Source organism: Capra hircus, unplaced genomic scaffold (genome assembly GCF_001704415.2).
Source record: "Capra hircus breed San Clemente unplaced genomic scaffold, ASM170441v1, whole genome shotgun sequence".
NCBI classification, from domain to species: Eukaryota; Metazoa; Chordata; class Mammalia; order Artiodactyla; family Bovidae; genus Capra; species Capra hircus.
Genome location: NW_017210139.1, coordinates 1 through 13,605, shown reverse-complemented (window position 1 = coordinate 13,605; position 13,605 = coordinate 1). Strand labels below are relative to the sequence as shown.

Below are 13,605 nucleotides of genomic sequence, written 5' to 3'. Positions count from 1 at the left end.
AAATAAATGCAAAAGAAACAAAAGAGACCATAGCAAAAATCAACAAAGCCAAAAGCTGGTTCTTTGAAAGGATAAAATAAAATTGACAAAACCATTAGCCAGACTCATCAAGAAGCAAAGGGAGAAAAATCAAATCAATAAAATTAGAAATGAAAATGGAGAGATCACAACAGACAACACAGAAATACAAAGGATCATAAGAGACTACTATCAGCAATTATATGCCAATAAAATGGACAACGTGGAAGAAATGGACAAATTCTTAGAAAAGTACAACTTTCCAAAACTGAACCAGGAAGAAATAGAAAATCTTAACAGACCCATCACAAGCATGGAAATTGAAACTGTAATCAGAAATCTTCCAGCAAACAAAAGCCCAGGTCCAGATGCTTCACAGCTGAATTCTACCAAAAATTTCAGAGAAGAGCTAACACCTATCCTACTCAAACTCTTCCAGAAAATTGCAGAGGAAGGTAAACTTCCAAATCTCATTCTATGAGGCCACCATCACCCTAATACCAAAACCTGACAAAAGACTGCCACAAAAAAAGAAAACTACAGCGCCAATATCACTGATGAACATAGATGCAAAAATCCTTAACAAAATTCTAGCAATCAGAATCCAACAACACATTAAAAAGATCATACACCATGACCAAGTGGGCTTTATCCCAGGGATGCAAGGATTCTTCAATATCCTACAAATCAATCAATGTAATCACCACATTAACAAATTGAAAAATAAAAGCCATATGATTATCTCAATAGATGGCAGAGAAAGCCTTTGACAAAATTCAACATCCATTTATGATAAAAACTCTCCAGAAAGCAGGAATAGAAGGAACATACCTCAACATAATAAAAGCTATATATGACAAACCCACAGCAAACATTATCCTCAATGGTTGAAAAATTGAAAGCATTTCCCCTAAAGTCAGGAACAAGACAAGGTGCCCACTTTCACGACTACTATTCAACATAGTTCTGGAAGTTTTGGCCACAGCAATCAGAGCAGAAAAAGAAATAAAAGGAATCCAAATTGGAAAAGAAGAAGTAAAACTCTCACTGTTTGCAGATGACATGATCCTCTACATAGAAAACCCTAAAGACTCCACCAGAAAATTACTAGAGCTAATCAATGAATATAGTAAAGTTGCAGATATAAAATCAACACACAGAAATCCCTTGCATTCCTATACACTAATAATGAGAAGATAGAAAAAGAAATTAAGGAAACAATTCCATTCACCATTGCAACTGAAAAAGAATAAAATACTTAGGAATATATCTACCTAAAAAAACTAAAGACCTATATATAGAAAACTATTAAACACGATGAAGAAAAATCAAAGAGGACACTAATAGATGGAGAAACATACCATGTTTATGGATCAGAAGAATCAATATAGTGAAAATGAGTATACTACCCAAAACAATCTACAGATTCAATGCAATCCCTATCAAGCTACCAGTGGTATTTTTCACAGGGCTAGAAAAAATAATTTCACAATTTGTACGGAAATACAAAAAACCTCGAATAGCCAAAGCAATCTTGAGAAAGAAGAATGGAACTGGAGGAATCCACTTGCCTGACTTCAGGTTCTACTACAAAGCCACAGTCATCAAGACAGTATGGTACTGGCACAAAGACAGACATATAGATCAATGGAACAAAATAGAAAGCCCAGAGATAAATCACACACCTATGGACACCTTATCTTTGACAAAGGAGACAAGAATATACAATGAAGTAAAGACAATCTCTTTAATAAGTGGTGCTGGGAAAACTGGTCAACCACTTGTAAAAGAATGAAACTAGAACACTTTCTAACACTACACACAAAAATAAACTCAAAATGGATTAAACATCTAAACATAAGACCAGAAACTATAAAACTCCTAGAGGAGAATATAGGCAAAACACTCTCAGATATAAATCACAGCAGGATCCTCTATGATCCACCTCCCAGAATACTGGAAATAAAAGCAAAATAAACAAATGGGATCTAATTAAAATTAAAAGCTTCTGCACAACAAAGGAAACTATAAGCAAGGTAAAAAGACAGCCTTCAGAATGGAGAAAATAATATCAAATGAAGCAATTGACAAAACAACTAATCTCAAAAATATACAAGCAACTCCTGCAGCTCAATTCCAGAAAAATAAACGACCCAATCAAAAAATGGGCCAAAAGAACTAAAACAGACATTTCTCCAAAGAAGACATACAGATGGCTAACAAACACATGAAACAATGTTCAACATCACTCATTATCAGAGAAATGCAAATCAAGACCACAATGAGGTACCATTTCACACCAGTCAGAATGCTGCGATCCAAAAATCTACAAGCAATAAATGCTGGAGAGGGTGTGGAGAAAAGGGAACCCTCTTACAGTGTTGGTGGGAATGCAAACTAGTACAGCCACTATGGAGAACAGTGTGGAGATTTCTTTAAAAATTGCAAATATAACTGCCTTATGACCCAGCAATCCTACTGCTGGGCATACACACCGAGGAAATCAGAATTGAAAGAGACACAATATTCCCCAATGTTCAGTGCAGCACTGTTTATAATAGCCAAGACATGGAAACAACCTAGATGTCCATCAGCAGATGAATGGATAAGAAAGCTGTGGTACATATACACAATGGAGTATTACTCAGCCATTAAAAAAGAATACATTTGAATCAGTTCTAATGAGATGGATGAAACTGGAGCTGACTATACAGAGTGAAGTAAGCCAGAAAGAAAAACACCAATACAGCATACTAACACATATATATGAAATTTAGAAAGATGGCAATGCTAACCCTGTATGTGAGACAGCAAAAGAGACACAGATGTATAGAACGGACTTTTGGCCTCTGTGGGAGAGGGAGAGGGTGGGATGATGTGGGAGAATGGCATTGAAACCTGTATGCTATCATGTAAGAAGTGAGTCACCAGTCTATGTTTGATCCAAGTTACAGGATGCTTTGGGCTGGTGCATTGGGATGATCCAGGAAAGATGATATGGGATGTGAGGTGGAGGGGGGTTCAGGATTGGAAACTCAAGTATACCCATGGCGGATTCATGTCAATGTATGGTAAAACTAATACAGTATTGAAAAGTAAAATAAAAAGTAAAAATAAAAATTAAAAAAAACAATGAAAGTTTAAAAAAATCCATTAAAAAAAGTCTGAAAACATATTCCCAGATAAACATTTTGTCAAAAACTGGTTTGCAAAGTATAATCACATACTATTACAAACCATCGTGATTATCTGGTCGTGAAGATCTTTTTTTACAGTTCTTCTGTGTATTCTTGCCACCTTCTTAATATCTTCTGCTTCTGTTAGGTCCATACCATTTCTGTCCTTTATCGAGCCCATCTTTGCATGAAATGTTCCCTTTGTATCTCTAATTTTCTTGAAGAGATCTCTAGTCTTTCCCATTCTGTTGTTTTCCTCTATTTCTTTGCATTGATCGCTGAAGAAGGCTTTCTTATCTCTTCTTGCTATTCTTTGGAATTCTGCACTCAGATGCTTATATCTTTCCTTTTCTCCTTTGCTCTTCACTTCTCTTCTTTTCATAGCTATTTGTAAGCCCTCCTCAGACAGCCATTTTGCTTTTTTGCATTTCTTTTCCATGGGGATGGTCTTGATCCCTGTCTCCTGTACAATGTCATGAACCTCATTCCATAATTCATCAGGCACTCTTATCTATCAGATCTAGTCCTTAAATCTATTGCTCACTTCCACTGTATAATCATAAGGGATTTGATTTAGGTCATACCTGAATGGTCTAGTGTTTTCCCTACTTTCTTCAGTTTAAGTCTGAATTTGGCAATAAGGAGTTCATGGTCTGAGCCAGTCAGCTCCTGGTCTTGTTTTTGTTGACTGTATAGAGCTTCTCCATCTTAGGCTGCAAAGAATATAATCAATCTGATTTCAGTGTTGGTGTTGACCATCTGGTGATGTCCATGTGTAGAGTCTTCTCTTGTGTTGTTGGAAGAGGGTGTGTGCTATGACCAGTGCATTTTCTTGGCAAAACTCTATTAATCTTTGCCCTGCTTCATTCCATATTCCAAGGCCAAATTTGCCTGTTACTCCAGGTGTTTCTTGACTTCCTACTTTTGCATTCCAGTCCCCTATAATGAAAAGGACATCCTTTTTGGGTGTTAGTTCTAAAAGGTCTAGCAGGTCTTCATAGAACCATTCAACTTCAGCTTCTTCAGTGTTACCGGTTGGGGCATAGACTTGTATAACTGTGATATTGAATGGTTTGCCTTGGAAACGGACAGAGATCATTCTGTCATTTTTGAGATTGCATCCAAGTACTGCCTTTCAGACTCTTCTGTTGACCATAATGGCTACTCCATTTCTTCTGAGGGATTCCTGCCCACAGTAGTAGATATAATGGTTATCCGATTTAAATTCACCCATTCCAGTCCATTTTAGTTCGCTGATTCCTAGAATGTCGACGCTCACCCTGGCCATCTCTTGTTTGACCACTTCCAATTAGCCTTGATTCATGGACCTGACATTCCAGGTTCCTATGCAATATTGCTCTTTACAGCATCGGACCTTGCTTCTATCACCAGTCACATCCACAACTGGATGTTGTTTTTGCTTTGGGCTCCATCCCTTCATTCTTTCTGGAGTTATTTCTCCACTGATCTCCAGTAGCATATTGGGCACCTACTGACCTGGGGAGTTCCTCTTTCAATATCCTATCATTTTGCCTTTTCATACTGTTCATGGGGTTCTCAAGGCAAGACTACTGAAGTGGTTTGCCATTCCCTTCTCCAGTAGACCACATTCTGTCAGATCTCTCCACAATGACCCGCCTGTCTTGGGTGGCCCTATAATAAAAGTAACAAGGCACTTCCCTGGTGGCTCAGACAGTAAAGAATCTGGCTGCAATGAAAGAGACCTAGGTTTGATCCTTAGGTCAGGAAGTTCCCCTGGAAAAGGGAATGGCAACCCACTCAGTAGTCTGCCTGGGAATCCCAGGACAGAGAGCTCTGCTAGGCTACCTCTGGGGGTTGCCATTCCTTTTCCAGGCAAGAATTACTGCCTAAGTGGGATCATAGCCATTCCCTTTTCCAGGGGAACTTGACCTAAGGCCCAACATTGCAGCAATTCTTTACTGTCTGAGCCACCAGGAAGTGCCTTGTTACTTTTATTATAGGGCCACCCAAGACAGGCGGGTCATTGTGGAGAGATCTGACAGAATGTGGTCTACTGGAGAAGGGAATGGCAAACCACTTCAGTAGTCTTGCCTTGAGAACCCCATGAACAGTATGAAAAGGCAAAATGATAGGATATTGAAAGAGGAACTCCCCAGGTCAGTAGGTGCCCAATATGCTACTGGAGATCAGTGGAGAAATAACTCCAGAAAGAATGAAGGGATGGAGCCAAAGCAAAAACAACATCCAGTTGTGGATGTGACTGGTGATAGAAGCAAGGTCCGATGCTGTAAAGAGCAATATTGCATAGGAACCTGGAATGTCAGGTCCATGAATCAAGGCTAATTGGAAGTGGTCAAACAAGAGATGGCCAGGGTGAGCGTCGACATTCTAGGAATCAGCGAACTAAAATGGACTGGAATGGGTGAATTTAAATCGGATAACCATTATATCTACTACTGTGGGCAGGAATCCCTCAGAAGAAATGGAGTAGCCATTATGGTCAACAGAAGAGTCTGAAAGGCAGTACTTGGATGCAATCTCAAAAATGACAGAATGATCTCTGTCCGTTTCCAAGGCAAACCATTCAATATCACAGTTATACAAGTCTATGCCCCCAACCGGTAACACTGAAGAAGCTGAAGTTGAATGGTTCTATGAAGACCTGCTAGACCTTTTAGAACTAACACCCAAAAAGGATGTCCTTTTCATTATAGGGGACTGGAATGCAAAAGTAGGAAGTCAAGAAACACCTGGAGTAACAGGCAAATTTGGCCTTGGAATATGGAATGAAGCAGGGCAAAGATTAATAGAGTTTTGCCAAGAAAATGCACTGGTCATAGCACACACCCTCTTCCAACAACACAAGAGAAGACTCTACACATGGACATCACCAGATGGTCAACACCAACACTGAAATCAGATTGATTATATTCTTTGCAGCCTAAAGATGGAGAAGCTCTATACAGTCAACAAAAACAAGACCAGGAGCTGACTGGCTCAGACCATGAACTCCTTATTGCCAAATTCAGACTTAAACTGAAGAAAGTAGGGAAAACCACTAGACCATTCAGGTATGACCTAAAATCAAATCCCTTATGATTATACAGTGGAAGTGAGCAATAGATTTAAGGGACTAGATCTGATAGATAAGAGTGCCTGATGAATTATGGAATGAGGTTCATGACATTGTACAGGAGACAGGGATCAAGACCATCCCCATGGAAAAGAAATGCAAAAAAGCAAAATGGCTGTCTGAGGAGGGCTTACAAATAGCTATGAAAAGAAGAGAAGTGAAGAGCAAAGGAGAAAAGGAAAGATATAAGCATCTGAGTGCAGAATTCCAAAGAATAGCAAGAAGAGATAAGAAAGCCTTCTTCAGCGATCAATGCAAAGAAATAGAGGAAAACAACAGAATGGGAAAGACTAGAGATCTCTTCAAGAAAATTAGAGATACCAAGGGAACATTTCATGCAAAGATGGGCTCGATAAAGGACAGAAATGGTATGGACCTAACAGAAGCAGAAGATATTAAGAAGAGGTGGCAAGAATACACAGAAGAACTGTACAAAAAAGATCTTCACGACCCAGATAATCATGATGGTGTGATCACTCATCTAGAGCCAGACATCCTGGAATGTGAAGTCAAGTGGGCCTTAGAAAGCATCACTATGAACAAAGCTAGTGGAGGTGATGGAATTCCAGTTGAGCTTTCAAATCCTGAAAGATGATGCTGTGAAAGTGCTGCACTCAATATGCCAGCAAATTTGGAAAACTCAGCAGTGGCCACAGGACTGGAAAAGGTCAGTTTTCATTCCAATCCAAAGAAAGGCAATGCCAAAGAATGCTCAAACTACCACACAATTGCACTCATCTCACATAGTAAAGTAATGCTCAAAATTCTCCAAGCCAGGCTTCAGCAATACGTGAACGTGAACTTCCTGATGTTCAAGCTGGTTTTAGAAAAGGCAGAGGAACCAGAGATCAAATTGCCAACATCCGCTGGATCATGGAAAAGCAAGAGAGTTCCAGAAAAACATCTATTTCTGCTTTATTGACTATGCCAAAGCCTTTGACTGTGTGGATCACAATAAACTGTGGAAAATTCTGAAAGAGATGGGAATACCAGACCACCTGACCTGCCTCTTGAGAAATCTGTATGCAGGTCAGGAAGCAACAGTTAGAACTGGACATGGAACAACAGACTGGTTCCAAATAGGAAAAGGAGTACGTCAAGGCTGTATATTGTCACCCTGCTTATTTAACTTATATGCAGAGTACATCATGAGAAAAACTGCTGGACTGGAAGAAACACAAGCTGGAATCAAGATTGCCGGAGATATGCAGATGACACCACCCTTATGGCAGAAAGTGAAGAGGACTAAAAAGCCTCTTGATGAAAGTGAAAGAGGAGAGTGAAAAAGTTGGCTTAAAGCTCAACATTCAGAAAACGAAGATCATGGCATCTGGTCCCATCACTTCATGGGAAATAGATGGGGAAACAGTGGAAACAGTGTCAGACTTTATTTTTTTTGGGCTCCAAAATCACTGCAGATGGTGACTGCAGCCATGAAATTAAAAGACGCTTACTCCTTGGAAGAAAAGTTATGACCAACCTAGATAGCATATTCAAAAGCAGAGACATTACTTTGCCGACTAAGGTCCAGTCAAGGCTATGGTTTTTCCAGTGGTCATGTATGGATGTGAGAGTTGGACTGTGAAGAAGGCTGAGCACCGAAGAATTGATGCTTTTGAACTGTGGTGTTGGAGAAGACTCTTGAGAGTCCCTTGGACTGCAAGGAGATCCAACCAGTCCATTCTGAAGGAGATCAGCCCTGGGATTTCTTTGGAAGGAATGATGCTAAAGCTGAAAACTCCAGTACTTTGGCCACCTCATGCGAAGAGTTGACTCATTGGAAAAGACTCTGATGCTGGGAGGATTGGGGGCAGGAGGAGAAGGGGACGACAGAGGATGAGATGGCTGGATGGCATCACTGACTCGATGGACATGAGTCTGAGTGAACTCCGGAATTTGGTGATGGACAGGAGGCCTGGCATGCTGCGATTCTTGGGGTCTCAAAGAGTTGGACATGACTTAGCGACTGAATGAACTGAGCTGAACTGATGCTGAAGCTTCAATACTTTGCCTACCTGATGTGAAGAGCCAACTCTTTGGAGAAGACTCTAATGGTGAGAAAGATTGAAGGCCGGAGGAGAAAAAGGTGACAGAGGATGAAATGGTTGGATAGCATCACTTACTCAATGGACATGAGTTGAACAAGCTCTGGGAGATAGTGAAGTACAGGAACCCTGTTGTCCTGCAGTCTATGTGGTTGCAAAGAGTCAGACATGACTTAGCGACTGAATAACAATAACAACAATGTAGTATTTGGTTACTATTGACCTTCTGATGACACCTCAAAAGGAGGCATATCCACTTCATGTGATCCCAGATCACTGAGACATGATGATGTGGATGGCTGGATATCTAGAGCAGACAATGTCAATCACTAAGGATCCTCAGAGGGATGAAGCAGGACAGCAAAAGATTTCATCACATTCCTTGGAATGGCAAAGAATTTAAATGTGAATTGTTTGTTTCTGGAATTCTCCGTTTGATATTTTCAGACTGTGGTTGACCACAGGTAAGTGAAACTCTGGAAATAAAAAACTGTGGATAAGAGGAAACAACTGTATATAAAATATGATATATATTGCAGTATATTGCAGTTCCTTGGACTGCAAGGATATCTCACCTGTCAATCCTAAAGGAATATTCACTGGATAGGACTGATGCTGATGCTGAAACTCCAATGCTTTGGCCACCTGATGCAAGAGCCGACTCATTGGAAAAGATCCTGATGCTGGATAGACTGATGCTGATGCTGAAACTCCAATGCTTTGGCCACCTGATGCAAAGAGCCGACTCATTGGAAAAGATCCTGATGCTGAGAAAGATTGAAGGTGGGAGGAGAAGGGGATGACAGAGGATGAGATGGTTGGATGGCATCACTGACACAATGGACATGAGTTTGAGTAGGCTCATGGAGTTGGTGATGGACAGGGAATCCTGGCATACTGAAGTCCATGGGGTCGCAAAAAGTCAGACACGACTGAATGACTGAACTGAGCTGATATTGCAGTAAAAAAACGGATGAATACAAGAATATTTTCTTTATCAAAGATAAAAGGCATGATCGATATGCTAGGAACTGTTTCCTAAGTTATTTCCTATATTAACATGTTTAACTGATATATAAAAAATACAGTGAAATATTGAAGTATTATTACCTCCATTTTGCATAATGAATTATTATTAGCTCCATTATTACCTCCACTGGGTATAGAGAATGTGTATAAAAACCTAATTTTAAAAAAAAAACGATGTTGCTTCTGAACATCCTGCTCACTGGTACACCAGGGGTTGGAAAAACTACATTAGGCAAAGAACTTGCATCAAGATCAGGACTGAAATACGTTAATGTGGGTGATTTAGCTCGAGAAGTTTGATCACCGGATATCATGGAGTCTGGCAAGATGGCTTCTCCCAAGAGCATGCCGAAAGATGCACAGATGATGGCACAAATCCTGAAGGATATGGGGATTACAGAATACGAACCAAGAGTTATAAATCAGATGTTGGAGTTTGCTTTCCGATATGTAACCACAATTCTAGATGATGCCAAAATTTATTCAAGTCATGCTAAGAAAGCTACTGTTGACACAGATGATGTGCGGTTGGCAATCCAGTGTCGTGCTGACCAGTCTTTCACCTCTCCTCCACCGAGAGATTTTTTATTAGATATTGCAAGGCAAAGAAATCAAACCCCTTTGCCATTGATCAAGCCATACTCAGGTCCTAGATTGCCACCTGATAGGTATTGCTTGACTGCTCCAAATTATAGACTTAAGTCTTTACAAAAAAAGGCATCTACTTCTGCAGGAAGAATAACGGTTCCACGGTTAAAGTGTTGGTTCAGTTACTAGCAGACCAAGTACTCCCACGCTTGGCACACCAACCCCCACAAGCCATGTCCATTTCAACTAAAGTAGGGACTCCAGTGTCCTCACAGGGCAAAGGTTCACAGTACAGATGCCCACTTCACAGTCCCCAGCTGTAAAAGCATCAATTCCTGCAACATCAGCTGTTCAGAATGTTCTAATTAATCCGTCATTAATTGGGTCCAAAAATATTCTTATTACCACTAACATGGTCTCATCACAAAATAGTGCCAATGAAGCATCAAACGCATTGAAAAGGAAACATGATGACGATGATGACGACGACGATGACTATGATAACTTGTAATCTAGCCTTGACGCACGTAACTTGTATACTTGGTTTTGAATCTGTTGTACTGAGATTAAACATGCATGCTGGATATTAATGTTGTGTTCTAGAAAGAATAGTATTTAATGAGTAAATATGCTTACCATACTTTTTGATTGAGCTGTTGTGTTAGATTTTCTTTAATAGGATTAGTAAATGGTTTCTCGTCACCCTTTACGTGTAAAAAATAAAGTTGCAATTCGTGCATTTAAAAAAAAAAAAAAGCAAATCCAGAAGACTGCATATAGAAGACTGCATACAGAATGCTACCTTATTTTACTAAAACTAAAAATCAAACAATGCTCAAGATTATGTTATTTAGGAATATATATGCAAGAAAAAATTTTCCAAGAATGGGTGTATTATATGGCTAAAAATTAAGAGAGTAATTATCTCCAGGAGATTAGCAGACCTACAGATGGGTGATAGCTTTGAAAGTATTAGCAATGGTCTAACTCTTATGACTTTTCCCGGCGGCTCAGAGAGTAAAGCGTCTGCCTACAAAGTGGGAGACCTGGGTTCAATCCCTGGGTTGGGAAGACCTCCTGGAGAAGGAAATGGCAACCAACTCCAGTATTCTTGCCTGGAAAATCCCATGGATGGAGGAACCTGGTAGGCTACAGTCTACAGGGTCGCAAAGAGTTGGACACGACTGAGTGACATTTACTAATATTACTTTAGCTCTTATGACAGGTGGTAGATTCATACTTGATGATTACAAGATGATGCTTCATAACTTTTATAGGCATTATATATAGTTTTTACTTATACCAAAATTATACTTTAAGAAGTTTAGCACCTGCATTTTGTGATATTTAGATTAACTGTTCAGGGGCTATTTTTCTTATTTCCTGGTTTCCAGCTACAGTGCTTAAGAGATAGGATTACTAGATAGCTGACTTCTAGAGCAGCAAACAAAATTAAAACTTTTTTTTCTTTTCAGTCTGGGTAGTCATTCTAAACATAAATCAGTTTCAAAATAATGCTTTATAAAAGAATAAATGGTCCCACTAAATGCAAAAAACAATTTGACCACTGAGAAATATGTTAACAGCTTTCTCAAATCAATATGCCAACATTATTGTAATTTCTGAATAATGGTAATAAAAACAACACTTCCAGATAGAGCTCTAACATGTAAAAAGTTGAGAAGCTATCACACCTGTCCTTAAGACAAGAAAACATTTGATAAACTAGAACCAGTGACTTTTGTTGAACAACAGAAAACTGAATTTGTAGGGTTAATTGTCGCTCCACAATCTGGCACATTCAGAGAGACAGATCTGCTTACCTGGAGCAGAAGCTGCTGAAGCAACAGATAAGAGCACTTAAATAGTAATTTTGATGAACTGTTGATAGTGTGGACTCGTATAAGAGGAAATTCTGGAGATCACAGTCTAAGGGGTTCAGTACGTGTTCCATGCAGCTCACCAAGTTCTCACTGTGAAGATTCAAGAATACCTTATGGCTCTGGCAGGGTTGGGGATAGAAGAGAAATCACTGCAAAATGCATTCAGAGCACTTTCCATCAGGAAGACCTAAACTCCAGGGAAAAAGACTTTACCAAATCCTTCCCCAGCTGGGAAAGAACATTTCTCCCACTGTGCCTTTCTCTATCCTTCCCATTACATTTTAAAAGTGAACAAAATCTATATCATTGGAAAATATTTGTAACAGTCACAGACTAGAACCACAAGCCTAAACCAAGATTTAGTCACAGAAAATATAAAATTCTTTCTTTTCCCCTACATCTGGCCACTATACCAGTAGGGATCCAGAGTACAGTGAATTACAGATGAAAGATGTAGACTCTGTCTGCAGAAGAGTGAGATGGGAGTTCGAAAATAAAAGGAGAGATAATAACAAGAACACTGGAGGAATTTGAAGTCTCTGGTAACTATAGTACCAGCTAACATTGAACACAAACTTATAGCCAGATTAACATAAATTCTCACACTAATGACATCTATACTACTAGTTACTTAATACATGTTCAACAAAAAGCTGTAAGACATTAGAAAGAAAGAAAGAGGGAAAGGAGAAGGAAGAAAAGAAAGGAGAGAAGAAGGAGGGAGGGTGGGAAGATGGAAACTGTGAAGAGCCAAAGCAAGCATCGGAATCAGACTCAGTTATGACACAGATATCAGAATTACCAGATATGAAATTTAATGTCACTATGACTAATATGTTAAGGGCTCAAATGTAAAAAATAAACTGTCAGCAAGAACAGATGAGTAATGTAAGTAGAGTGATGGAAACACTAGGAAAAGAATCTAAAGAAAAAAGTGAGAAGTCAGAAACACTGTAACATAAATAAATAATGCCTTTGACAGGTTTATTAGTAGACTGTACACGGCCAAAGAGAGAATCAGTAAGGTTGAAGCTGGGTCAATAAACTTCCCAAACTGAAACGCCAAAAAAAATAAAAAAAGAAGAAGGAATAACAGCAAAAAACTGTAATAGAACATCTAAGAAATGTGGGCCAACTTCAAAAGATGTAGCATATGTATAAGAGAATACAAGGTAAAGAAGAGAGGCAAGAATAGAAGAAACACTTGAAGAAATACTGAACTTTCCAAACATATCCAACATATCCAACCATCTCAGAAGATGCCAAACAAGTTGAATAACTACTACTACAACAAAAACCTCTACACCTAATCACATCATATTCAAATTTCTGTAAGCCAAACACAAAGAGGAAATCTTAAAAGAAATCAGGAAATATCACCCTACCTAAGAATTACAATGGTATTCTCATAAGAAATCATGCAAGAAGAAAGTGAACTGAAAATATTTAAAGTGTTGAAAGAAAAAGACACTAACCTAAAATTAAATGGCTAGTGAAACAGACCTTTAACAGTGAAGGAGAAATAAGGCTTAAAAAACAAAACTTAGAAAATTCACTCTCAGTACATCTACCTTAAAAAGAAATTTCAAAAATTCTTTAGGGAGAAGAAAAATGAGATACATCAAAAGCAGAAATCTACATACAGCAATGAAGCACATCAGAAAGGGAATACAGTTTTTAAAAGCCTTCATTTTTTGTTCTTAATCAATCTGAAAGATAACTGTTCAAAGTAATACTAACAATAAAATAGG

At 38.9% G+C, this 13,605-nt stretch overlaps 1 pseudogene; it reads left to right on the top strand.

The window, feature by feature from the left end:
* The first annotated feature begins 9,563 nt into the window (after positions 1-9,563).
* Positions 9,564-10,546, top strand: LOC108635161 (annotated as a pseudogene).
* The last annotated feature ends 3,059 nt before the right edge of the window (positions 10,547-13,605 follow it).